Source organism: Ornithorhynchus anatinus, chromosome 9, assembly GCF_004115215.2.
Source record: "Ornithorhynchus anatinus isolate Pmale09 chromosome 9, mOrnAna1.pri.v4, whole genome shotgun sequence".
NCBI classification, from domain to species: Eukaryota; Metazoa; Chordata; class Mammalia; order Monotremata; family Ornithorhynchidae; genus Ornithorhynchus; species Ornithorhynchus anatinus.
The window spans coordinates 3,899,007-3,924,666 of record NC_041736.1 but is presented as its reverse complement, the minus strand read 5'-3'; the positions used below and the strand labels follow the sequence as shown (position 1 = coordinate 3,924,666).

Genomic DNA, 25,660 nt, shown 5'->3' with positions numbered 1-25,660 from the left:
TGGGACCTGATCATCTGGTATCTACCCCTGCACTTAGAGCAGTGCTTTGCACATAGTAAGCACTTTGCAAATAGGCAAGCAGTGTGGCTTAGTGGAAAGAGGACAGGGCTGGGATTTAGAGGATGTGGCTTCTAAACCCAGCTCCTCCACATGTCTACTGTGTGATCTTGGGCAAGTCATTAACTTCTCTGTGCCTCAGTTACCTCCTCTGTAGAATGGGGATCCAAACTGTGAGCCCCATGGGGGACAGAGACAGTGTCCGACGCAGTTTGCTCCCTAGGCCAAGTCATCGCCCTTTTGCCAGGACTGAATGGACGGGGAATCTGCCTGATATATTGTCGTGCTGCAGTCTCCCAAACGCTTATTACAGTGCTCTTCACACTGGATGCGCTCGATCAATACGACCGATCGATTGATTGACTTAGGATAACTCTGGACTGATGTAGCTCCCTAAGGAACAGAACTTCCCTCCAACCACATCCCCCTCCGAAAGCCTCCTGAACCAGACGTGAGTCGACTCCGAGGATGACTTGTCCTTGGACCTCCCTCATGCCCACGGGGGCCTGAAAACTGCACTTCCCGCCCTATACAATCCAGGCAATCCTAAAATGAAAACAACCCAAGTGGGGTCACAGCCCACCTTCAGAAAGTCCCAAGAATTCCACGGAATGTGGTGGGAAGACTTATATTGGACAGAATGGATGGAAGAATGTTCTCTGGTGATTCTGCAGAAAGTTTACTGGCAAATCCAACCTGTGAGTCAGAGGGTGAGATGGGCTCCGTCGATCGGAAAGACGGGCCACTTGTTCTCCGGTAGCATTTATCAAGCCTCGATCGGGTGCAGAACGTTGTGCAAGGCGCTTGAGGGGGATACAATCCCATGAGAGAGATCAGCAGATCCCAATGTTGAAAGGAAGAAGAACCTCAACAGACTCAAGTTGGTAGGATCAAAATGAACCAAGGATAAAAATATTAATGATAATCGTGATGTTTAAGTGCTCACTATGTGCCAAGCACTGTACTAAGTACTGGGGTAGATACACACCGATCAGGTTGGACCCGGTCCCCTCGTCTCAGAGGGGGCTCAGTCTTAATCCCCGTTTTACAGATCGGGTCACTGAGGCACAGAGAAGTGAAGTGATTTGCCCAAGATCGCACAGCAGACAAGTGATAGAACCCAGGTGCTTCTGACTCCCAGGCCTGTGCTCCGTCCATTAGGCCACACCGCTTTGCTGAGGATGGCTTCTGGGAAGAGGTGATCTGCTAGGAGGGCTTTTTTCAGCCAGTTTTTGTGTAGAGCATTTGGGGAGATGTAATACCACTGACTCCGTACTCCATGCCCACAAGGAGCTTATTCTCTAGAGGGGGAGACAGACATTAATATAAATAAACAATTTATAGCTATGTACAAAAGTGCTGTGGGGTCAGAGGTGGGGTAAAAATTAAGTGCCCAAAGAGAACAGATCCAAGTTCAACTCCCTTATAATAATAATAATAATAATAATGTTGGTATTTGTTAAGCGCTTACTATGTGCAGAGCGCTATTCTAAGCACCGGGGGGAGATACAGGGTCATCGGGTTGTCCCACGGGAGGCTCACGGTTAATCCCCGTTTTCCAGATGAGGTAACTGAGGCCCAGAGAAGTGAAGTGACTGGCCCACAGTCACGCAGCTGACAAGCGAGAGAGCCGGGAATCGAAGCCCTGACCTCCGACTCCGAAGCCCAGGCTCTTTCCACGGAGCCACGAATGCCTAGCACGGTGCTCCTCACGCGGTAAGCGGCCGGTGTACGTCTTGGACCGATGGACGGCAAACCCACCCGTGTCTTTCGGTAGGTGCTCTCAATCGGACCCGAAGGACGGCTCGGAGACGAGATCTCCCACTGGCAGAGACCAGCCGGGAGAGAACCGTACATACAGTTCATTCCGTGAGTCAGCTCTCCTTGCCATATTTGCTCTCCATATGGACCTGCTTACCAAGGAAACGGCAGAAAAGCTGAAATGCATTCAGTGAAAACGAGCTCCAAACGTGGAAAGCCCTTGGGGCAAGTGAAAATTTACCTCCCACCACTTCCCCAGAGCATAGAATAGAACTTGCCCGAGGCAGTTCTGTCTCTCCAGGCAAGGGAGAGGGAATGACTAACTGCTGGGGAATGAATTTCAGCGAGTGAAGAGACCGCATTTGACAAACATCCTCAGAGTCGTGGTTCTGTGAGGAGTTTCACGCTCACACAACGGGAAGGACCCATGACTATTCTCCCCCCAATCAATCGATGGTATTTATTGAGCGCTCACTACGTGCAGAGGACTGTACTAATAATTGGGGAAAACGCAACATAAAATCAGCAGATACGTTCCCCGCGCCCAACGAGCTTACAGTCTAGAGGGGGAGACGGACATTAACGTAAATAACTGAATTATCATGAATGGGGAAGACCTCCTGGAGGATATCAGAATCACTTAATTCCATCTGGAGTGAACGGTGCTCCCGAGGAGCCTTAAATATGCAATTCTGTTATTTGTTATTAGAGCCAGTTCTATTGAAATACATGCCGTCCCTCACTAGACGCCAAGTTGCCGAGGGCAGCGACCACGTCCGTTTACCGTACCGTGTCCTCCCAAGTCTTCACTAGATCACTCCGCACACAGTACGCACTCAATAAATAGCATTACGACTTCTCTACGCCGATTTCTCCCTGACCTCTCTGCCTTTCTCGCCGACCTCCCTGCCTCCAGCCTCTCTCCGCTCTAGTTCGTATTTCACTCCCTCGTCCGCGTCATTTCTCTAAAAAAAATTGTTCGGCACACGTCTCCCCGCTCATCGAAAGAAGGGAAAACAAATAGGGTGGGAAATGAGAGCTTAGTCAGAGAAGGCTTCTTGGAGAATTTATGATTTTCGTGGGGCTTTGAAGATGGGGAGAGAAGAGGTCTGTCAGAAATCAAGCGTGAGGGAGTCTCGGCTAGAGGGAGGATGTGAGGAAGGAGTTAACGGTGAGACAGAGGAGAACCAGGTGCAGAGAGGAGATTGGTATTAGAGGAGCAGAGTGGGTGGGCCGGATTGGAGTAGACGAGCCCGATTAGGTAGCAGGAGAGGGAGAGGTGATTGAGCGCCTTACAGCCAACGGTAAGAAGTTTCTATCTGATGTGGAGATGGATGGGAGACTGCTGGAGGTTATTCGGTTTGTGGGAAACCGTGCACGGAAACATTTTTGTAGGAAAACGATCCAGGCGGCAGAGTGAAGAATGGAAGACGCTAGAGGCGGGGAGATCAGAGAGGAATCGGCGCCGAGCACTTGGGGGAAGGTGATATAATCGAGTTGGTAGATGTGATCTCTGCCAGCATATAACTCCCCTCTCTCTAATTGTTTCAATGTCCGTCTCTCCCACTATGCTGTAAGCTCCTGGTGGGCAGACTACATTCATTCAATTGATTTTATTTAGCACTTATCATGTGCAGAGCACTGGACTAAGTGCTTGGGAGAGGACAATACTAAAAGTAGTAGTAATGTGGGTTTGGTTTTTTTTTGAGCACTTACTATGTGCTGGGGTAGGCACAGGGTAATCAGGTTGTCCCAAGTGGGCTCACAGTCTTTATCCCCATTTTCCAGATGAGGTAACAGAGGCCCAGTGAAGTGGCTGGCCCAGAGCCACACAGCTGATAAGGGGCAGAGGTGGGATTAGAACCCACGACCTCTGCCTCCCGAGCCTGGGCTCTTGCCACTAAGCCACGTTGCTGTGGAGAGTTCCCGAAGGTAAGAGGTCATGTCTTAATTCTGCCTTTGCTTAGTTCAGAACGCTGTCCACAATGTTCAGAAGGAATTCCCCTAATGAAGATGAGTTTTTGTTTTAAAAAAAGCTTAGCTTGAGATGAAGCGCAGACAGGGGATAATCAATCATTGCTATTTATTGAACACTTAATGTGCGCAGAGCGTTGTACTAAGCCCTTGGGAGAGTACAATACAACAGAGTAGATAAACCTGGTCCCTCACTAAAAGGAGCTTATGGTGGTCAGGTGTAACTTGAATCGCTACAACCGAGGCAACACGTGAGTCATTCCTGAATCTCGGGGACCCTGAAAGAGAAGAGAAAGGGTACGGGCCTGGTAATCAAAGAACTTGGGTTCAAATCCTGACTCTGACAGTGATCTGCTGTGTGACCTTGGGCAAGTCACTAAACCTCTCTGTGCCTCTCTTTCCTCATCTCCAAAAAGGGGATTAAGTTCCTCTTGTCCCTCCTACTTTGACTGTGAATCCTACGTGGGAGAGACTGTGTCCCACCGGATTCATTTACGTCCACCCCACCGCGTAGTACAGTGCCTGGTACGTGATATGTCCTTAAGTAATACCATTTAAAAAATACTAGATGATCTTAAATATACCCAAATCTTCAATAGCCTGAATCTGGACTTCCTTGTGATGGTCATATTTTTCTGCCTCTGGCTAGATTTATTTTGCCATTGAAAAGTTTGTTTTGGCTGGGGTGGAAATTTAATTTGTTCTTCAAAGAAGCAGAACGATGGAAAGACAGGAGAGGAAGCCCAGAGGAAGCTGTTGTGTGTTAGCTGGGAGTCCTGAAAGGTAATAATTATGGAGTGATAAGATTCTAAATGAAAATGTCGTTCGGAAAGGTCGAAGTCAGACCCTGCACGGAACAGAGGAAAAACAGTGAGAAGTCACTTTGGATTCACGAACGTGAATTTGATTGGAGTGCTGAGATTTCAGATTTTCTGTTGATTTATTGTGCAGATATTTGAGATTTGGACAAGAAATACTTCAAAGAAAGGATGTCTGTTAGAGCCATCGGAATACAACGTGGCCTTAGGAAAAAAAAGAGTCTTCTTTATGCCTGCCATCATTAATAATAATAATGATGATGCTAGTAGTCATAGTAATAGTAACTGTGGTGTTCGTTAAACTTCTATGTGTCAAACAAGGTATGAAGCATCGAAGCTTTGTCTAGGAAGAGTGCGTATATGTGTATATCAGTCAACCAGTGGTATTTATCGAGCACTTACCACGTGCTGTGAGCCCCATGTGGGACAGGGACTGTGTCCAAGCCAGTTTGTCTCTACCCCAGTGCTTAGTACAGTGTCTAGCACAAAGGGCTTAAAAACCCATAACTTGTATTATTATTGTTATTCTCGCTAGACTGAAAAGCTCACTGTGGGTAGGGAACTTGCCTACCAACTCTGTTAGGTCGTACCCACCCGAGCGCTCAGTACAGTGCCCTGCACAAAGTAAGCACTCAAAAAATACCGACGACTGCATGGGAATGGAATGATCTCTGACCTCAAGCAGCTAACAATCCTCTTTTGGTGAGCACGGAAGTAGTTTCTTAGTAGAAAACAGTGAGTAGAGGCCAAGTCGCCAGTCCACCCGGATCTGACGCTAATTCTGGCCATTCTGTTTATTTTGATTTTCTTCTAATTTGCCAATTAATTGGCAGGACTATTGGTTTTTGTGCAGAGCACTTTAAGTGCTTGGGAGAGGACAACGGACTTAATAAACACAATCCCTTCTATCAGGGAGTTGACGGTCTAGTGTAGATTCAACGTTCGGTTCGTTCCCTGTGCGACGACTGAAGCTTTAATTTGGATAAAGAATCCTCTTAACTCTTCGTGGAACTCTTCACTATGGAAAAGGCTTGCTGCACGTGGTAATGATGATAATAACTGCGATATTTGTTCAAGCGCTTACCACACGCCAAGCACCGAGCTAGATAGAAGATAATTGGGTTGGACACAGTCCCTGTCCCCCGTAGTGCTCGCTGTCTTAATCCCCATCTTACAGAGGTGGTCACTGAGGCACAGAGACGTGAAGTGACTTGCCCAGGGTCACACAGCAGACAAGTGGTGGAGCCAAGGTCCTTCTCACTCCCAGTCCTGTGCTCTCTCCCATAGGCCATGCTGCTTATTTAGTGAAAAAAAAAACACACGTATTCTCCAATATCAATAGATGAAGCCGTAGTATTTTTGAACAATCCGTTTGCCAGAATCTATCAACCGGTCTCCACGGGGGCAGGAGCATGGCACAGTGGATAGAGCACGGGCCCGGGAGTCAAAAGGTCATGGGTTCTAATCCCGGCCCTGCCACTTGTCTGCCGTGTGACCCTGGGCTAGTCACTTCACTTCTCTGGGCCTCAGTTACCTCATCTGGAAAATGGGCACTGAGACTGTGAGCACCACGTGGGACGACCTGATTACTCTGTGCCTCAGTTCCCTCATCTGTAAAACGGGGATTAACTGTGAGCCTCACGTGGGACGACCTGATTATCCTGTAGCTACCCCAGTGCTAAGAGCAGTGCTGTGCACACAGTAAGCGCGAAGCAAATGCCAACATTATTATCATCACCTTGCATCTATCCCAGCGCTTAGAACGGTGCTCGGCACATAGCCTTTAACAGATGCCATAATCGTTATCATTATATTCTCCACCAGAAATCTAAAGGGAGGCCCAGCCCCACGTGTTTTGATTCAAGCGCTTGACTGGGCTTCCTCTCATTTCATTTCATCAGTTCTCTTTCCAAAGCTACCTCCGCAACTAGCGGCTAGCAAGCACCAAGATGGAGTAGCTAAGGGGTCCAAGTAGCAGCAGATGATAGGACTAATACGAGTTATATCAAAGTGTCTTCCGGACGTGTTGAGTAGGTTTCCAACCATCGAGACAGATAAACGTTGGATCGAAATTCGCACGCCTGATCGAAGCCAGATGCGAACCCGGACAAGACGGAAGATGTCAGATATGGAGTTTAACCCACGCCGGTGACGGGAGCAGAGCATCACAGAAATCCAAGACCCGCAGGGTTCTCGGAAAGTCACCGTTTTCCGAGCCGGGACTTGGGGCTTGTCCCTTGTCCTATCGGGGGGCTCCTATTCTAGGCAGGTGTATCCATGGGGTTGGTAAAATAGAAGAATTTAAGGGCTAGAGCTCTTCGATCAATCAATCGGGCAGCCAAGCATATTCATTGAGCGCTCACTGTGTACGAAGCCCTTGGGAGACGACAATACCGCAGTGTTTTGGGGCGTGTCTGCGTGTGTGTGTTTTGCAGTATGTTTCCTTTCCATCCTGACCAGACTGACAGTGCTCAGTCACCGAAGGTTCCTGGGAAGGGAAAGGAAAGGGACAGGAGGCGATCGGCATTTTATGCTTACAAGAGCATCATTCCCCCGATGGTTATCTTCAACCCGGGAAGTCTGATGTGGAATTTCCCTCTGGATCGGGCCTGGATCGAGCCGCTTGTGAATACATTTCTTCTGCCCGACACGTGGGTTTTCCTGAAATCCCAAGATTCTCACAAGCGGGTTCTTCCAAAGTTAGAGAGTTTTTCTAGATGGCAGCTAGCTTTTTTGTTTTGTTTTTTTGTTTTGTTTTTATAAGAACACGTGGTCTATTTGAAAGAGTCCCGTCATGGGAATCAGGAGACCTGGATTCTAATCCCTGCTCTGCTACTTGTCTGCTACGTGAACTCGGACGAACCACTTAACTTCTCTGGGCCTCAGTTTCCTCATCTATCAAATGAGGATTCGAAATCTGCTCTCGCTCTTAGCCTGAGAGCTCCATGTGGGACAGGGACTGGGTCCTACTTGCTTATATTTTATCTACCCCAGCCCTTAGTACAGTGCTTGGCACTTAAGCACTTTATAAATAGCACAATTATTATTATTAATGCAATACACTGTGCTAAGCACTTGGGACTTCCCCTTATACTTAAAAGGTATTGTTGAGGCTGAAGTTAAAAATGAACAACTCAGTGGAAACTAAACCATCTGCCAGAAAAAAAAAAAAAATCTAATACCAGTCTTTTTCCTCTATTGCTTTCTTCAGAAATTTTGTGGAATCTTTATAAATTAAGATATATGATCAATATTGATATTTAAAGCCCCTCCTCAGATACATAAACGCACACACAAAGAACAACACCCTTTTCAGATTAGGGGTCAGAAGTAAACGAGGTATTTATTTGAGCTTCAGTGACCGGGAATGGGTATCTGAGAAGTTATTGCTGTTGTTAAAGTCAAGTTGGAGCACTTCGAAGAAACATATCCCCAACCGGAATCCAAATGGGATTACTGTAACAGGCAGTCCCTTTCTCGCCTTCATTTATATTTGGAACGTTTGCCATTAATTGGTTTTCTCTAATTAATTTGCCGTGGGTTCGGAAAAAGGTGTCTACCTTTCTGCGGGATCCAGAGATAACAAGGTTATTCCCACAGCGCTCAGCGTATTTCTGAGAGTTAGCGTTCAAAATTACATTTTGTCAAGGTAAAGTCTGGAGAAAATGTTCTGTGGAAACAGATGGAAGTCAGACCATCATATTATTATGATTATGATCGTATCGTTATTACTATTAATGATGATAATGGTATTTGTTAAGCACTTACTATGTACCAAGCGGTGTACTATGTGCTGGGGTGGATACAAGAAAATTGGGTTGGACACAGTCCCTGTGCCATGTGGGGTTCAGAGCCTCAATCCTCATTTTACAGATGAGGTCACTGAGGCACAGAGAAGTGAAGTGACTTGCCTAAGGTCACACGACAGATGGTGGAACCGGGATTAGAACCCTTGACCTTTAGGTGATAATAATGACAATGTTGGTATTTAAGTGCTTACTATATGCAGAGGACTGGGGGAGATACAGGGTAATACTAATGATGTTGCTATCTGTTAAGCGCTTACTATGTGCCGAGCACTGTCCTAAGCGCTGGGGGAGATACAGGGTCATCAGGTCGTCCTACGTGGGGCTCACAGTGAATCCCCATTTTACAGTTGAGGTAACTGAGGCCCAGAGAAGTGAAGTGACTCGCCCACAGTCGCACAGCTGACAGGTGGCAGAGGGGGCATTCGAACCCATGACCTCTGCCTCCCAAGCCCAGGCTCTTGCCACTGAGCCACGCTGCTTCCTGTAATATACCGGTGCAGTGGTCTGAAAACAAGCCTTAAGCACGCTCCCCAACTTTCTTCACCACAATCTCCCTCCTCAATAAGGAAACATTTATTTCGATTAAAGGGATTCTATTATTTCAAGCCCGAATCTCATTTATTGACCACCCGACCTGACCGTCCGGTTTTTAAGGGATTTTTCGGTAACGCGATCCAAGGTTTTGATTCAATAGGTGGGCATCATCTTTGCCCGATGAACGAGCGTTTTCCATTTCAAGGAAAAAAATACTTGAAATCAGTTGGAAGAAGGAAAGGTAGTGAACAACGGAACATCAAACGCAGATTCTTTCCCCCTCGCTTTCAATATGAATGCGTTTTGGGACCGAGATCTCCCAGTGGGGGAAACTCAGGAACACAGCTCAGGCGAGCACTTGAAAGGCTCAAAGCTTTCTTAACCCAAACTTTTGAAACACTTAATACCGAGAGCTGAAGATTTTCTTAGAAAGCTTGGAGTACGTCTAAATTTCCACCGATTCCCACAGCTCTGAAACACGATGATGTTTCCAAGATGGTGTCATAAACTGAGACGGGCAACTTTGTCCCACATCCCACTGGTGGAGAAAACAATTTTCTTGGAGGACAGCTGGCTACCTAAAGTCAGTACGCATTTTTTTTTTCTTTTTACCCATTAGCCCAGAGACGGACTGACGTCTCGAGGCTTTCACTTTTATGTATTAAATCTCTCGGATGTTTTTTATCCTCCCCAATCACCCGAGGGACGGACTGTTTTTTAACTTCTACTTTGACCCAAATGACTGATCCGCTCTTCTCGCTCCAGGTATTACCCAGCTCTTCAATTGGACCTCCAAAGCCTGCCCGATTTTGCAACAGTTACAGTATGCCCCGGAATTGGAGCCATGATGAAATTTCCCTGAACACATCATTTTGCAAAATTAAATGTTTCTCGTTCCAAAAGCAGACGGCTCAGTGAGCCTTTATATAACTTGGGGGAGCGGGGGAGGAGATAATGTAACTAAGGTCTACACCGGGAGTGAAATATACTGGCCGCCGTTCCTTCTCCTAAATTTGACTTTCAGATCAGCCGGATTAGTTTATCTCCGTTACCGTTGGTGTTTTGGTCGATTACAACGATTCGGATCCCCTACCCCCGAGGCGGAATACCGGCCGACGCGGTCTAATCTCATGACTGCTCTCAGTCTTACATCTTAATCTGGGAGAAGATATTTTCCGATTTCAGAGAACGACCTCCGTCGTTATTTTTTATCACCTTTCTCCGAAAAGGAGAAAGGAAAATATGGCTTCTATTTAGGAAATGCAGGAGAAAAGTGGAGGTGGTTATACCCGCTCTTCTCACTCCTAACCTTTCTCTCGCCTTTAAACTCACAAGAGAATTTAAAAAAAAATTAGGAAAACAAATTCTCGGTTTTCACGCCACAGATGATTTCTCTTAGTGACCCAAGTGGGCTCAATATATTTTTATAAAGTGTTCATTCAATCTGGCTGTCGGAATCGCACAGCCCGTAAACCGTGAAGCAGCGGTCTTTTACGTCGGGAGTGAGTTCTTCTAGTAGCTTTTTACACTCAAAAGCCTTGGACTGATATCCACTGGACAGAACAACAACAACAAAAGCCCAAAATCCAGCCGCGGCAACAAGATACTCAAGATCCTCGATGAATGTAATCTCCGTTATTTATCATCTGCATTTATTAAGTAACTACGGCCGTACGTGCAGCCGAGTGGTGCTGCAGGTAGTAGAAATATAACGATTATTCTTTCATTCATTCAATCGTATTTATCGAGCGCTTACTGTGTGCAGAGCACCCTACTAAGCGCTTGGGACAGTACAATTCCGCAAGAAACGGAGACAATCCCTGCCCACAAGGGACTCGCTGGTCTGAGGAGTGACTTCCCCGAAATCACACAGAGAGCAAGTGGTAGAGCCAGGATTAGAAATCAGGTCCTGTAGGACCTTTCCACTAGGCCACGCTGCTTTTTTATAGACTCTGTTCCTCCCCTCGTTGCTGGCCTCTCTTCAGGTAGATCGTAATGACAGACGAATGAGTTACAGTGATTCTCCCGATCTAAACCTGCCTGGGAAAAGCCTAATATCTCTGGAACGGTGAAATCGGCGTGACTCTATGGGGAATCCGGAGAAGGAAGGTCACCCGGAAGCTATCGTTTGCTGGGGCCGTTGACGTTTCGTGGATCCACCCCTGTTTCCAATTTAAGATTTACAGGGTAGAAGAGACACGTCTTGCAAGTCCACTAGACTGAAAGCTTCTAGACGACGGGAATCATTCCTACCGACTCTTTTACAGTCACCCAACTGAGAGAGGCAGCGTAGTCTGGAGCAAAGAGCACGGCCCCGGGAGTCAGACCTGGGTTCTAATCCTGGCTTGGCCACTTGTCGGCTGTGTGACCTTGGGCAAATCACTTCTCTTCACTTGAATCCCCATTTTACAATCGAGCAAACCTTGTCCCAGAGAAGGCGAGAGACTCGCCCGAGGTCACACAGCAAGAGATTGGCAGAGCGGGGAATAGAACCCAGTTCCTCTGCCTCCCGGGCCCGTATTCTTTCCATCAGGCCCCGCTGCTTTCTCCAAAGAAATGATAACTCATTTAACCTTTATTATTTTTCCTTTTGCTCTGAGGTTGGTTGCATGCGAGTCTGACAGCAGAAGGCCCCGGCCCTAGAAGCCGTGATTCAATTTTATTGATTCATTTATTTTGGATGCGAAGTCGGCCAGGTTTTGATCAGGCCGGTTGGCAGCCCGCCTGACCACTCACTCGGAGAAAATGGCATCGTTGGCATGGCCCCGTCTTTCCATCATTTAGAAGCGGGCTCCGTTACCTAGCCCACGGAGGGGAGTTTTGGCCGAGAGACAGTGCGGACATCTGGGCCCCTCCGTCACCATCACCCCAAAACCCTTAGCCACTGCAGTCACCCCCCGCCCTAGCCCCAACCCTCAGCGGGGGTTCGCTCTTCGCTCGTGGATTCCAGCCCGCCCAGGTGGGAGAAGCGACGGGGCCGACGGTCTCCTCCGTCTCATCCACGTCGCCGGCCGAGGGCAAGCAGAAGACGGCGTGTCGGCGTCTTCCCCCGGCCGTCGAGTAGATGAGGTGACGTATCGGGCCGGAGGACTGAGGTCAGAGTTCAAATACCTGCGTTGTGGTTCCGCCACTTGGCTTCTGTGTGACCTTGGGTAAGTCATTTGACCTCTCTGTGCATCTCTTTCCTCGACTGGATTTTTACGTATCGTTGGTCTTGGTTAAGCGCTCGCTACGTGTCGGTCACTGTACTTATCGCTGGGGTAGGTTATTCAACCGTATTTATTCAGTCGAATTTGTCGGGCGCTCACTGCGGAGCTCTGAACTAAGCGTTTGGCACTTAGATACGAGCTAATCGTGTTGGTCGCGTCGCGGTCCCAGATAGGGCTCCGGGGGTCTTAATCTCCGTTTTACAGATGGGGGAACTGAGGCCCAGAGAAGTTAAGTGACTTGGCCAAGGTCACACAGCAGACAAGTGGAGGGGAGGGGATTAGAACCCAGGTCTCCCGGTTCCCAGGCCTGTGCCCTTTCCATTAGGTCGCAATGCTTCTCATGAAGTCGGTGAAGATATCTCTTCTCCCTCCCTCTTCGGCCGTGAGTCCTAGATGTGAAACCTATCCATCCCTGACTGCTTGTCTTGCATCTAGGCCGGTGTTTAGTACGTTGCTTAGCACATATCAATGGATGGCATCGATTGAGTACTTATTGTGTGCAGAGCACAGCACTTAATAAACGTTGTGATTAGTGTTAATATTATTATTGAGTTCTTCTTGGCTTTGGGGGCAAACTAGCTCAAATGAGTCTCAAGGTCCCCGTGAGGGTCAGGTAACCTGACAAATCTCCCCTCCTCACTCTTTTCCTAATTCCTAGTAAAGTGTTCTGTGCCCAGAAAACACTAAATGGTGTTTGTTAGTTGCTCACTATATATCGTTCGCTACACTCATCGCTGCGGTAGATTATTCCGTGTGGCTTAGTGGAAAGAGCCCGGCCTTGGGAGTCGTAAATCGTGGGTTCCGATCCCAACTCCGCCGCCTGTCGACTGGGTGACTTGGGGCAAGTCACTTAACCTCTCCGGGCCTCAGTTCCCTCCTCTGTAAAATGGGGATGAAGACTGTGAACCCCAAGGGGGTCAACCTGATGACCTTGTATCCGGCGCTTAGAACAGTGCTTGACACATAGTAAGTGCTTAACAAATACCATCATTATTATTATAGTTATTCAATGGCATTTATTGAGTGCTCAGTGCAAAGCGCTGTACTAAGCCCTTAGCACTTAGATACAAACTAATGGGGTTGGACACATCCATGTCCCATAGAGGGCTCAGAGTCTTCATCTCCATTTTACAGAGGAGGGAACTGAGGCAGAGAGAAGTTCCCCTATGATGAGCAGGGGAACTTGGAGGACGAGGAGACCACCGCCCCCCCCCCAAGGCATTTATGCACATATCTATAATTTATATATTTAGATTCACATCTGCCTCCCTCTCTAGACTGTAAACTCGCCGTGGGCAGGGGATTGTCTACCCATTCATTCATTCATTCAATAATATTTATTGAGCGCTTACTAGTCATTCATTCATTCAATAGTATTTATTGAGCACTTACTATGTGCAGAGCACTGGACTAAGCGCTTGGAATGTACAATTCGGCAACAGATAGAGACCATCCCTGCCCACTGACGGGCTCACGGTCTAATGGGGGAGTCTAGAACTCGCAGTCTAAGGGGGAGGCGGGACCAGTTGTTTCACCTCAGTTTTACAGAAGGGGAAATGAGGACCAGAGCGGCGACGCGACTTGCCCCAGGTCGCCCGGCAGAGCCGGGATTAGAACCCAGGCTTCCCGACTCGCGGTCTCACGCTCTCTCCAGAGGCGGCGAGGTGCGGAGAGGCGCTCCGAGCTCGACAGCATCCAGCCAGCCCCTCCCTCCATCCTCGGCCTGCCCCTCCGCGGAGGAGGAGTGGTGGGCACCGCGGCTGTCTGCGGCAGTCCGGCAGCTGAGCCGGTCCCGCCAGGGCCCCGGGCCGAAGTCGAATTTCACCTTCCCGAGACACGCCTTCATCATCCTCCGGCATCTGTCTGCGAGCGTCGATCCGACGTTCGGAGGGAGGCGGCATCCTGCGATTTGGACGAAAGAAGATGCCCCGGAGATCCGCTCTTCCCGTAGGCTTTGAACGTCCGCCCTCCTGCCTCTCTTTGCCTTCACCTCACCGCTCTGGCCTTTCCGGTCAAAGACCGTCTTTGAACGCACACGGTCTCGCTGCTCTTCGGTTACTAGCTAATCCCGTATCTTGTCAACTAATTGTCTGGATCATTTCTGGCCTCCCTCTCCGTGGTAATGAGTGTCGGGGTCTTCTCGTGTTCCAACAGGTTCGCCGATGGGAAGTCTCGATCAATGTCAGTCATTTTCTCTCTGAATGAACAGCCGCGAGAACGAACCAACGCAAGGAGGTACGGCCCCTCTCGGGCTTCCGGGGGACCAAAAGGAAAATCTTTATTCCGCCTCACACCTCCTCATTCCAGTATATTTGTTCCCCTAGGAAGGTAGTGTTGTTTAGTGGAAAGACTAGTGAAAAGAGCAGGGGACTTGGGTTCAAATACTAGTACTAACGCCGGCCTTCTGGGGGACTTCATTTAATCGTATTTATTGAGCGCTTACTGTGTGCAGAGCCTCGTACTAAGGGCTTGGGAGAGTAAAATACAGCAATAGACAAATTCCCTGCCCACAATTAACTCTGGGATTCAGTTCCTTCATTTATAAAGTGGGGAGAAGGCAACTTTTTTTCTTTTAGTAGTATTTAAGTGCTTACTATTTGCCGGGTACCGTACCGAGCGCTGGAGTAGATACAAAAAAATCAGGTTGGACACGGCCCATGTCCCACACGGGGCTCACGGGTTTAATCTCCATTTTACAGGTGAGGTAACTGAGGCCCAGAGAAGTGATTCGGCCAAGATCACGCAGCAGACAAGTGCCGGAGCCGGCATTAGAACCCAGTTGCTTCTACTTCCGGGCCTGTATTCTTTGCCCTAGGCCCCACTGCTTCTCCATTCCCGTTCTACTTTCCTCTTAGACCACAGGCCATGAGTGGGGCGGGGATTGTGTCCGATTGGATTGTCCGGGACCCACCCCGGCGCTTAGTCCGCAGTCTGCTCTTCATAATGGATAATTATGACCTTTATGGTTCGAGAAATGAGGTGCAGGTGGGAAGGAAAGAGACGAGCAAGATCTCTTGGTCTGTAAAGGGCCAGGCTCAAGGGTCTGGGGAGCATGAGGTCAATTGGCAGGCCATTTCGAATGGTAAACAGACAGTACGTAACAGAAATCTCAGCAGACACACCAGGCTTTCAGGTGGTAGGCACAGTGGATAGAGCATGGGCCTGGGAGTCAGAAAGTCATGGGTTCCAATCCAGACTCTTCCACTTGTCTTCTGTGTGACCTCGCGCAAGTCACTTCACTTCTCTGGGCCTCAGCTGTAAAATGGAGACTGAGACTGTGAGCCTCATGTGGAACAGGGACCGTGGTCAACCCGATTTCCCTATACCACCCCCCCCCCACCCCCCAAGCCCCAGCTCTTAGTACACTGCCTGAACACGGTAAGAGCTTAACAAATACGATTACTATTATTGCTATTAGGAGAACCAGCGATGAAAAGGAATACCAGACCCTCCTTTCAGTACCTCTCAACAACCATCTCGCCCTCTAGACCGTAAGTTCACCGTGGGCAGGGCACGTGTCTACCAACTCTGTTCCACCGAACTCTCCCAAGCACTTAGCAAGGTGCTCTGCACACGGTAAGCGCTCAGTAAATACTATCGATCGATCAATCCAACAACACGCCATCCTACAGACCTGCCATCCACCAGCACGCTCCCTGAGATGACCCCCGCCTCCCCGAGCCTTTTACCTCTCCCTCGCCGTTCATGTTTTTTTCCTCTCCGAGATCACCACAAGGCCTCCTGTTTTCCGAACGGTTTCTCGTCAAGCCTCTAATATCCTTTCACCCAGGCGGAAGAATTCCAACTCCAGACGACAGGCATCACCGAAAACCTTCTGGAAAAATGGCAAGTGTGTCAGATATTTATCCCTTTTCTAAAAATTTAATACATTCTCTTGGGGCCTGATTACAGAAATTTTTTTAATGCTTACAAATTTCTTCAGTGCCACAGTTCGAGTTTGTTTCCTAGGAAACAAATGTACTTATACTGCACTGCACACAGTCTTAATCATTAAATTCTATAATCTCTCTAGCTCTCCGAACGGGCGACTTCTAAAAATTGTTTGTTTTCGCCAGAGTCTCCCACTACAATTGAGCGGCAGGTAAATTTCCAAATCGGTTCTCCGTGGAGAATTACTTTATTTTAGTCAAAAATTTAATAAAAAGGGCCTTGATGAAATCATCAAGATCAAAATCGTTATTCTCTTGCAGTTTGGAATTGGAAAAAAAAATAAATTCCTAGACAGAACAATGACTTCGGGGAACCGTGATGGGTTAGAACATGAAGGACGTGAATATCCCCCATCTTCGTCACCCTGCCCGGCCTCCTCCCCCCGCAATAAACCCCAAAGACCGCAATTATTTAAGGAATATTATTCCATGAGCATTTCTGTCGTGCAAAGAACCTGTCTCAAATTTCTCTTCATCCAATCTCCATATCCAGCGAAGGCTGTTAGCGGCCGAAAGAAGACGCGCCACGTTTTTAGAGACGTTTCCACATTCAAACCGTTCGTATTCCTCAACGACAGCGCGATCCGTAACTGAATGGTTTCAGTGGGAAAACGGATTAATTTGTGACTCCGGTGTTTCCTGGTCCGCTGTCTTAGTATCGAATCTGTAAATCCTTTTTCACTCAGGATGAGTCACAACTCTGTCAAGGGTCTATTTTACTCCAAGAAGGAGATGTGATTTCTCGGCCGACTCAGACCGATTTCTTCTGACTCCATCGGCTGCGTGGCCCAGGATGTTTCGGCGAAACCTGGCCTTCCTTAGGAGTCTTCTGCTTGGGAGCGTTTCGAGTTTAATGAGCACAGATCAGTTAGCCTTGTGATTCATTTATACTTGATAAAAAACCAAAAAAAACCCAACCCTTCAGCCGTTCTGATAAGTAATAATGGGGAATTACTTCCAGATGCCAATTTGGCTATACAGCACGTGTGGTCCGGGAGGCTCCTGAGATACAAACTTGGTGTGCACGGGGTGAGAGGCGTGACTTGTTGGCTCTCAAAGTGGGGGTGAATTCTTCCAACGGCTGAAAGTCTGGAGGCACGAGCTCTAACTCTGGAGTGCGTCTGGATGGGTCAGTGGCCATTTACATACTGCCCTTCGCCCAAGTCGTAAAAGAAAAGAAAAAAGCTAATGAGGGAGACGACGTATCGAATGCAGGCTCATTGTCCAGATTTAATTTAGATGGCTTACTTACAGTGTCTAATCATTTACAGATTCTTAATCTGATTCCGCATTAGCCAATAAGAGGTATTGAAGCATTTTTTTGTCTAATCCTCCCTGTCCGGACGGGAGCAGGTAACTCGATTTCTCATCAATTTAGAGGGTGAGTACCGAAGACCAGAAATGGGCGACTTTCACTGGAATAAATCTTCGTCTGTTCGATATTTCCAATTTTCCTCAGATAAAGAGTAGGGAGTCAGAGGGGGGAAGGGGTAGGCTTTCTACTGACCATCCACCTCCGCGCCCAACGGAAATTCCTTACCGCTGGCTTTAAAGCACTCAATCAGCTTGCCCCCTCAAACCTCACCTCAGTAATCGACTACAACCCAGTCCGCGCGCTCCGCTCCTCTAGTGCCGGCTTAACTCGGCTCGCCCGGATCTCATCTCTTTCGCCGCCGACCCCTTTCCCACATCCCACATATGATTCTCTTTATCTGTTTTGATGATAGTGATGCCCGTCTACCTGTTCTGTCGTCTATCTCCCGCTTCTAGATCGGGAGCCCATTATTGGGTAGGGATTGTCTCTATCTGTTGCCGAATTGTACTTTCCCAGGACTCGTACACGGTAAGCGCTCAGTAAATACTTCTGAATGAATAAATGAACGTATCTGATTCCGTCGTACTGTCCCAAGTGACTAGCACAGTGCTCTGCGCACAGGAAGCACTCGATAAATACCACTGATTGAGCGATGCCCCAATTACGCTGAAGATCGCATTTAGTGAGGAAAAGGAGGTGCAGAAAGAGGCTGGAAGGAGCGGGTGTGGAGGGGAAACGAATCAATTACTCGGCGGTATTTATTGAGCACTTACAGTGTGAAATGCACTGTATTAAGTGTTCCAGGGAAGTCAGTACGGTTGTTAAACATGATCTCTGATCTCAAGGAGCGTAAAGTCTACTGCGTGCAAAGCACCGTCCTGAGCACTTGGGAGAATACGACCCAGCTGGTAGAATCCCTCCCCTCAAGGAGCTCACCGTCTCGTGGAATAAGCGGACACTTGATGGGAGTCACATCGGAATTATTCAGACTAGATTGAGGACGGCGATTATAGAGGTAGGATTATATAGGTCGCAGCTGTTAAAAAAAAGGAAACAAAAGAACCTTACAGTCAGCACAATCACGGTACCTCTATTTGAAGCCTAAGATGTGCATTCTCTGAGCTTCCTCATTCCGATGAGTCAAGTGGTGGACTTCCCTGAGGTGAAAAATGAGAACAAAACAAACTGCCCATTTCCTGGATCTACAGAGAAGTTTAATCACAGCCACGACGCACTCCCCGCATTCTGCCACTTTCCAAATACAGGTTCTTAGTCGGCCCCAAACCCAACCGGCACCTCCCTATCCCGCTCCGCGACCGTCGTCACTGGGGATGGCTAGATCCTACCGTCTTCTCGATGCTCTGGTTAGAGTCGCAGTAAAAATCGCCAATTAGAAAATCCCCGGGGAGGGCGAGGCTCTCCAAGGAGACTGGCGGAAGGTAGGTTTCGGACTGAGCGATCCAACGGGCCATCGTTAGCACGATCGGTCGACGAGCGTCCTGGAGAGGCGGGAGGTGTATATACAAGCCGTCTTTTTAAGGAACTGTTGTAAATCAGTGAGTCTGAATTTCCACTTGCATTACCAAGTTGACAAAATATAGAGTGTGCGGATGGATAGCAAAACGGGGTATATTTTAGGAGAGATAAAATGAGACTTTGAGATGTAGTCACCCAGAAAGAGCGGTGCTACGGGGAAAGCAGACAATTAACATCCCCGCTTGCGGAACTGTTGCGGAAAGGCAGAAATCGAGACACTTCCCTGCGGTTTCGGAGCAGAATGAACTCCAGAGTTTATCCAAGTAAAAAAAGAAAAAGCAAAAACCCACCAATTTTCAATCTTCTCTGTGTGCTGACAGTAAGCAAAGGAGAGGAAAAGGGGAAAGCAAAGCGGTGTGTCAGCCCCTGAGGGTTAATAGCATACTTCTCATTTCACACGGCAGTTGTAGCCCTTTCACATTATTTAGCTCATTTTTTACTCCAAAGCTCCCTGTGAGGTAGGGAGAGCTGGTACCCCATCCCATTTTAACAAATGAGGAAACTGAGTTTCAGGCAGGTTAAGTGACTGGCTTAGAGAAGCAGCGTGGCTCAGGGGAAAGAGCCCGGGCTTGGGAGGCAGAGGTCACGGGTTCAAATCCCCGCTCCGCCGCTTGTCAGCTGCGTGACTGCGGGCAAATCACTTCACTTCTCTGGGCCGCAGTTCCCTCGTCTGTAAAATGGGGATTGAGACTGTGAGCCTCACGGGGGACAACCCGATTACCCTGTATCTCCCCCAGCGCTCAGAACAGTGCTCTGCACATAGTAAGCGCTTAACGGATACCAACGTTATTATTAAGGTCACACAGCAGGCCGGCGCAGAGCTAGATTTAGAACTCAGGTCCTCTTAGTGCTTCCTAACGGACCCCACTCTCCTCGAAATCACCACGACTGTGGGGAGTGAAGAAAATGGTTCTATCGATCGATCGTATTTATTGAATGCTTATTGTGTGCAAAGCACTGTACTAGGCGCTTGGGAGAGAGCAATACGGTAGAATTGGTAGAGGTGTTCCCTGCCCTCACTGAGCTAATAGTCTAGAGAAGCAGAGTCGCCTAGTAGATAGAAAACGCCGGACCCGGGAATAAAAAGTCCCTGGTTCTCATCCCGGCTCCGCTGTTTGCTGGTTGACCTGAGGCAAGTTGCTTAACCTCTCTGGGTAAAATGGGTACGGAGACCGTAAGTCCGACGTGGGACACGGACTGTATCTAACCTGTTTATCTTGTATCCTCTCCAGAGCTTAGTAGAGTGCCTGCCACAAAGCAAGCGTTGTAATTCCCAAGCGGTTAGTACACGGCTCTGCACAAAGTAAGCGCTCAGTAAATACGATTGAATGAATAAGTACTTGCAAATACCAGTGAAAGGAAAAAAATAAATTAAAAAAGTCTTCTTTGGGCTGCCAGCTGGGACCTTTGCCTGGGGAAAAAAAATAATAAGCCTTGAAATTACTGGTCTTAGAGTGAAAGCTCCTCGTGGGTAGGGAATGTGTCATTTCTTAATTCGGCACATCTCATCTACCTGGTATCGTGCATTGAATAATATGGGCACTTAATAAACACCTTTAGCATCATTACTTCTGCTAGAGAAGGAGCATGGCCAAGAAGACAGGTCACTGGTCTGGGAGTCCGAAGGACCTGGGTTCTAATGTCAACTCTGCCACGTCTTCTGCGGGATGCTGGGAAAGTCAAGACACCTCTCTGTGACTCAGTTACCCCATTTGTAAAATGGGGATTAAGATAGTTAATCTTAAGGGGAAGCAGCATGGCTCGGTGAAAAGAGCCCGGGCTTGGGAGCCAGAGGTCATGGGTTCGCATTCAGGCTCTGCCACTCGTCAGCTGCGTGACCGTGGGCAAGTCACTCAACTTCTCTATGCCTCCGTCACCTCATCTGTAAAACGGGGATGAAGACCGTGAGCCTCACCTGGGGCAACCTGATTACGCTGTATCTACCCCAGTGCTTAGAACAGTGCTCTGCACGTAGTGAGCGCTTAACAAATACCAACATCAATTAATTAATTGTGTGCCCCATTTAGAACAGGGACTGGGTCCAGCCCGATTTGCTTGTATCTACCCCACTACTTAGTACAGTGCCAGACACATAATAAGCGCTTAGTAAATACCACCACTGCTGGAGGGTTCAGTTTTCAGGGAAGTCAGAGGCTTCTTCTCTGTAGATAGACACGATGTCAGGGCCTCAAAGAGCTTCCAGGCTGAAAGGGAGACAGACATTCAAATAAATTACAAGAGGATAAGAAGCAGCACGGCCTAGGGGAAAGAGCACGGGCCGGGGAGTCAGAAGACCTCAGTTCTAATCCCTGCTCTGCCACTTGTCTGCTGTGTGACCTTGGGCAAATCACTTTCCTTCTCAGTGCCTCAGTTACCTCATCTGTAAAATGGGGATTGAGACCGTGAACCACCGTGTGGGACAGGAACTGTGTCCAACCTAGTGTGATTTCATCTACCCCAGCGCTTAGTACGGTGCCTGGAACCTAGTAAGCAAGCACTCAACAAGTGCCTTAATCATTATTTTTATCGTTACATAAGGACTGTGGAGGTGAGGTGAAAATAAAGGTGCTTAAGGAATAGAATCCTAAGTGTACAGGTGCTGCAGAAGGGAGGGAAATGGGGGAAATGAGGAATTAGGAAAGGCCTCTTGGGGGAGATATTATTTTAGTTGGCCTTTGAATATGGGGAGAGTGGTGGTCTGTCTACATCAGACGTGACTAGGGAGGGAGTTCCAGGCCAGAGGGAGGTCGAGGGCAAGGGGTCGGCCGTGAGAAGGGCAAAATCCAAATCATTTTTAACGTAATGTGGTTCCAGGCCTTATCCCGCTGTCTCCATCGTCGTCCAAGAGCATTGCAAACCCCCAGATTTTCCCCCATTCCTCCAGAATGCATTTCCCTCTTCTTAGATGTTAGGCTGAGCACTGAAGCTGCCCTAAAACGAATACAATCCTGATTCCTTCCATACAGATATCTGACAGAGTCTTTTGAAGTCATCTGGTCCTGGTTGGTGCCCAAAATGGTTGAGGTTAGAACAAAAACATTCATTATATAAAGCACCTTTCATGGAGACGCAGTCCCAAGTATTTTGCTGTACCGTATTTCTTTAAATGACAAAAAAAAGAAGACAAAAATCAAGATTAATGCAAATACCTGGGAACCAATAAAACGCAATAGACGAGATGAAAAAGGATTGCGAGGAGAACTCCAAGATACACTGAAAACAGAAACAGATCCCAGCAATGCGTTCCGGGGGGGGGGGGGGGGGGGGGGGGACCGTCGAGACGGAACGTCGCCTCCGTTCTGCGAAGCCCGCGGCCCAACCAGGGTCGGAGAAGGATGGATGAGAAACAGGGTGGGTTTCAACGGAATGTAGCAACACCCAGTTGAAGCGGGGGCGAGGGAAGAATGGCAACGTCTGAAACGGGAGAAGCAGCGTGGCCTAGTGCGTAGAGCGAGGGCCCGGGAACCAGAAAGACCTACGTTCTAATCCTGGCCTTGCCACTTGTCTGCTGAATGACCCTGGACGAGCCGCTTCGCTTCTCTGTGCCTCGGTCGCTTCATCTGTAAAAAGGGGATTAAGACTGTGAGCCCCTCGTGGGACATGGACCGCGTCCAACCTCTGCTCCTTCCCCTCCCCTCAGCACTGTGCTCATTTGGATATATTTTTATGACCCCATTGATTTTGTTAATGAGGTGTGCATCCCCTCGATTCTGTTTACCGTGACTGTCTCGTTTTTGTCCGTCTCCCCCGGTTAGACCGTGAGCCCGGTATTGGGCAGGGATTGTCTCTATCTGTTGCCGAACTGTCCATTCCAAGCGCTTAGTCCAGCGGTCTGCACACAGCAAGCGCTCAATAAATACCGTTGAATGAATGAATGAAGGCTTTGAAGGTGGAGAGAGTTGTAGTCTGTTGTATATGGAAGAAGAGGGAGCTCCCGGACAAAATAATAATGATTGTCGATACTAACAGCAGTGGTATTTGTTAAGCATTTATAATATGCCATATGCCGTTTTAAACGGCAGGGCAAAGGCAAATACCTAGAGCGGTGTTCTTTCCGTTGGAACCACAGCACCGTGACCTAGTGGATAGAACACAGACCTGGGTTCTAATCCTGTCTCCAAGACTTGTCTGCTGTGTGACCTTCATCAGGTCACTTAACTTCCCTGGGCCTCAGTCATCTCATCTGGAGAACGAGGATTAAGACCGGGAGCCCTGTGTCGGACCCGGACTGTGTCCAACCTGATTAAGTCGTATCTACCCCAGTGCTCAGTACACTGCCTGGCACATGGTAAGCACCTAAATATTTCAAAAAAACAGCGAGGCTACACAACCTAATACAATATAGAGGAACGTGTGTGTATTTTTTACCCTCTGTATACATTAATGTGCTTCAAATGGGTCCTGTAATCCAGCCAATCATTTGTTTTCCAGTTTTGAGACGGTAATAGTAACGATTATAATAATCGTGATATCCGTTAAGCAACTGGGATGTGCCAAGCACTGTGCTAAAATGAGGGTTCAAGTGACCAGATGAGACCCGGTCCTTAACCCACATGGGGGAGACAGGGAGAGAAGAGGCATTAATTGCTCGTTTTACAGATGAGGAAACCGAGGCACAGGGAGGTTAGGTGACCTGCCCGAAGTCACCCAGTTGGGAAAGCGGCGGAGCCGGGATTAGAACGCCAAGTCCTCCTATCTGCCCGTCCTGTGCTCTTTCATTCATTCGATGGTATTCACTGAGCGCTTTCCACTAGGCTATGCCGCTCCTCTAGCGAGACCAAGTCCTACTGTGGTTTTAAGCCCCGGGCCAATTCCAGAGCGAAACTGATTACACGGTAAAACCTATTTGAAAAGGAGAAGCAAATTGCTGTTATTCAGGGGAATCCAAGAACAGAGCCAGTCGACTGTCTCCACCGACTCCCCACACCCAGACAACACATATGGCTGAGTCATTTCCACTCCTTACCCTCACCCTCTCCTGGTTTATCTTTAGCCCTCGAGGTGCTCGGAGGGTTGGGGGGGTAGATGAAAATAATAACGATGGCATTCGTTAGGCGCTTTACTATGTGCCAAGCACCGTTCTAAGCGCTGGGGAGGATACACAGCCATCAGGTTGCCCCACGTGGGGCTCACAGTCTTCATCCCCATTTTAATAATGTTGGTATTTGTTAAGCGCTTACTACGTGCAGAGCACTGTTCTAAGCACTAGGGTAGGTACAGGGTAATCAGGTTGTCCTACAGAAGAGGGAACTGAGGCGCAGACAAGTTAAGTGATTTGCCCGAAGTCACACGGCTGACAAATGGCGGAGCGGGGATTAGAACCCATGACCTCTGTCTCCCCAGCCCTGGCTCCTTCCACTGAGCCACGGAAGCTGGAGCCTTTTCCCGTCTAGACCTGGGAGAGGGTCCTGGGAGCCTTGTTGAGTGCTTCTCAGCCCCTCGGTGGAGGTAGGAAGAGGGTAGGCTGGAAGCAGAGAGGACACGAAAGGCAGGGAGGTGGGAGAAGAGAAAAGTCCGCCATCGAGGGCCCTCGGCAATATGCAAAGCTTTTGCACAAATGTCTTCCGAGAATGGACCGGGGTTGCTGATTCTCAGAGTTATTGTCTATCAAGCAACCGAGCTGGGGCCTTCTGCTGGCTCGGCCTCCTTCCTCACGGAGGCTGAATCACAGTCATGCAAACAGGACACACGCAGAGGGATGAGGAGGCCCACTTGTAATCCACGTCGTCATCTCTAACGGAAATCCAGTTTTTTTTTTTTACGGTATTTCCTAAGCGCTTACTAAATGCCAGGAACTCTACCGACCTCCGGGATAGATACGAGCTAATCAGGTCGGACACAGTCCGTGTCCCACGTGGAGCAGTTTTGTAAAAACAGCTCACCCGGGGTCCAGGGGATTTAGCAACTCTCTCTAGCTGGGCCCCAGAAGAGAAAGAGTTTTTTAATAAAGTCACCTAGGAAGGAGACGAGCGTGTCAATCATCGATCGATGCTATTTACTGAACCGTTACTGTGTGCAGAGTACTGTTCTAAGTCCTTGGAAGAGTACAGAAGACGAGTACGAGTTTCCAGGCCACGAAGAGATTACGGTCTAGTGGAGGGGATGGGCATTCATATAAATAAATAATTGAGGAACACTAAATAAATAATGTAGTAGTTAATATAAGTAAAGGAATTTAGTAGTAGGGGTCACTGTACAAGAAAGTACCTGCCAACTCTGATGTAGCGTACACTCCCGAGCGCCTCGTACAGTGCTCTGCCCGTAGTAAGCGCTCCGAAAATACACCTGAGGGGAACGGCATTCATTAACTGCTTACTGGTTCAGAGCGCTGCAGTAAGCACTGGAAAAGAATACACAGGAGAGTCAGTAAGCTCGTCGTGGGCAAGAAGTGTGACTGCTTAATGTTGTATTCTACGCTCCCGACCGCTTAGTACAGTGCTCTGCACATAGTAAGCACTCAATAAATGGGATTGAATGAATTAGCATGGCCTTTATCAGTCTAGATATAAATATATCTGATCTAAATATAAATCTCAATATAAAAATATATCTAAAGATAAATTGAGATACTTATGTAAATATCTAAATATAAAAAGAGGGGGCAAGAAGACTGGCCACAGATACCTTAAGAAGAGTTGAAACAGAACACTAAGGCGCCTGAAGGACACAAATAAAGATCAGTAGGGGATCCGTCTAC

General features: G+C 48.2%; 3 long non-coding RNA genes across 3 annotated transcripts; 2 read left to right on the top strand and 1 right to left on the bottom strand.

Annotated features, from left to right (window-relative positions):
- Window positions 1-2,704: 2,704 nt before the first annotated feature.
- LOC120638588 lies at window positions 2,705-3,649 on the top strand. Its single transcript, XR_005660313.1, has 3 exons — window positions 2,705-3,122; window positions 3,214-3,301; window positions 3,607-3,649. It is a non-coding gene; the product is annotated as an uncharacterized LOC120638588 (long non-coding RNA).
- Window positions 3,650-3,666: 17 nt separating this feature from the next.
- Window positions 3,667-9,913, top strand: LOC120638587. Its single transcript, XR_005660312.1, has 2 exons — window positions 3,667-3,750; window positions 9,719-9,913. It is a non-coding gene; the product is annotated as an uncharacterized LOC120638587 (long non-coding RNA).
- Window positions 9,914-13,621: 3,708 nt separating this feature from the next.
- LOC114814175 lies at window positions 13,622-19,158 on the bottom strand. Its single transcript, XR_003761922.2, has 4 exons — window positions 18,774-19,158; window positions 18,364-18,463; window positions 15,852-15,997; window positions 13,622-14,482 (listed from the first exon to the last, which is right to left on the bottom strand). It is a non-coding gene; the product is annotated as an uncharacterized LOC114814175 (long non-coding RNA).
- Between the last annotated feature and the right edge of the window lie 6,502 nt (window positions 19,159-25,660).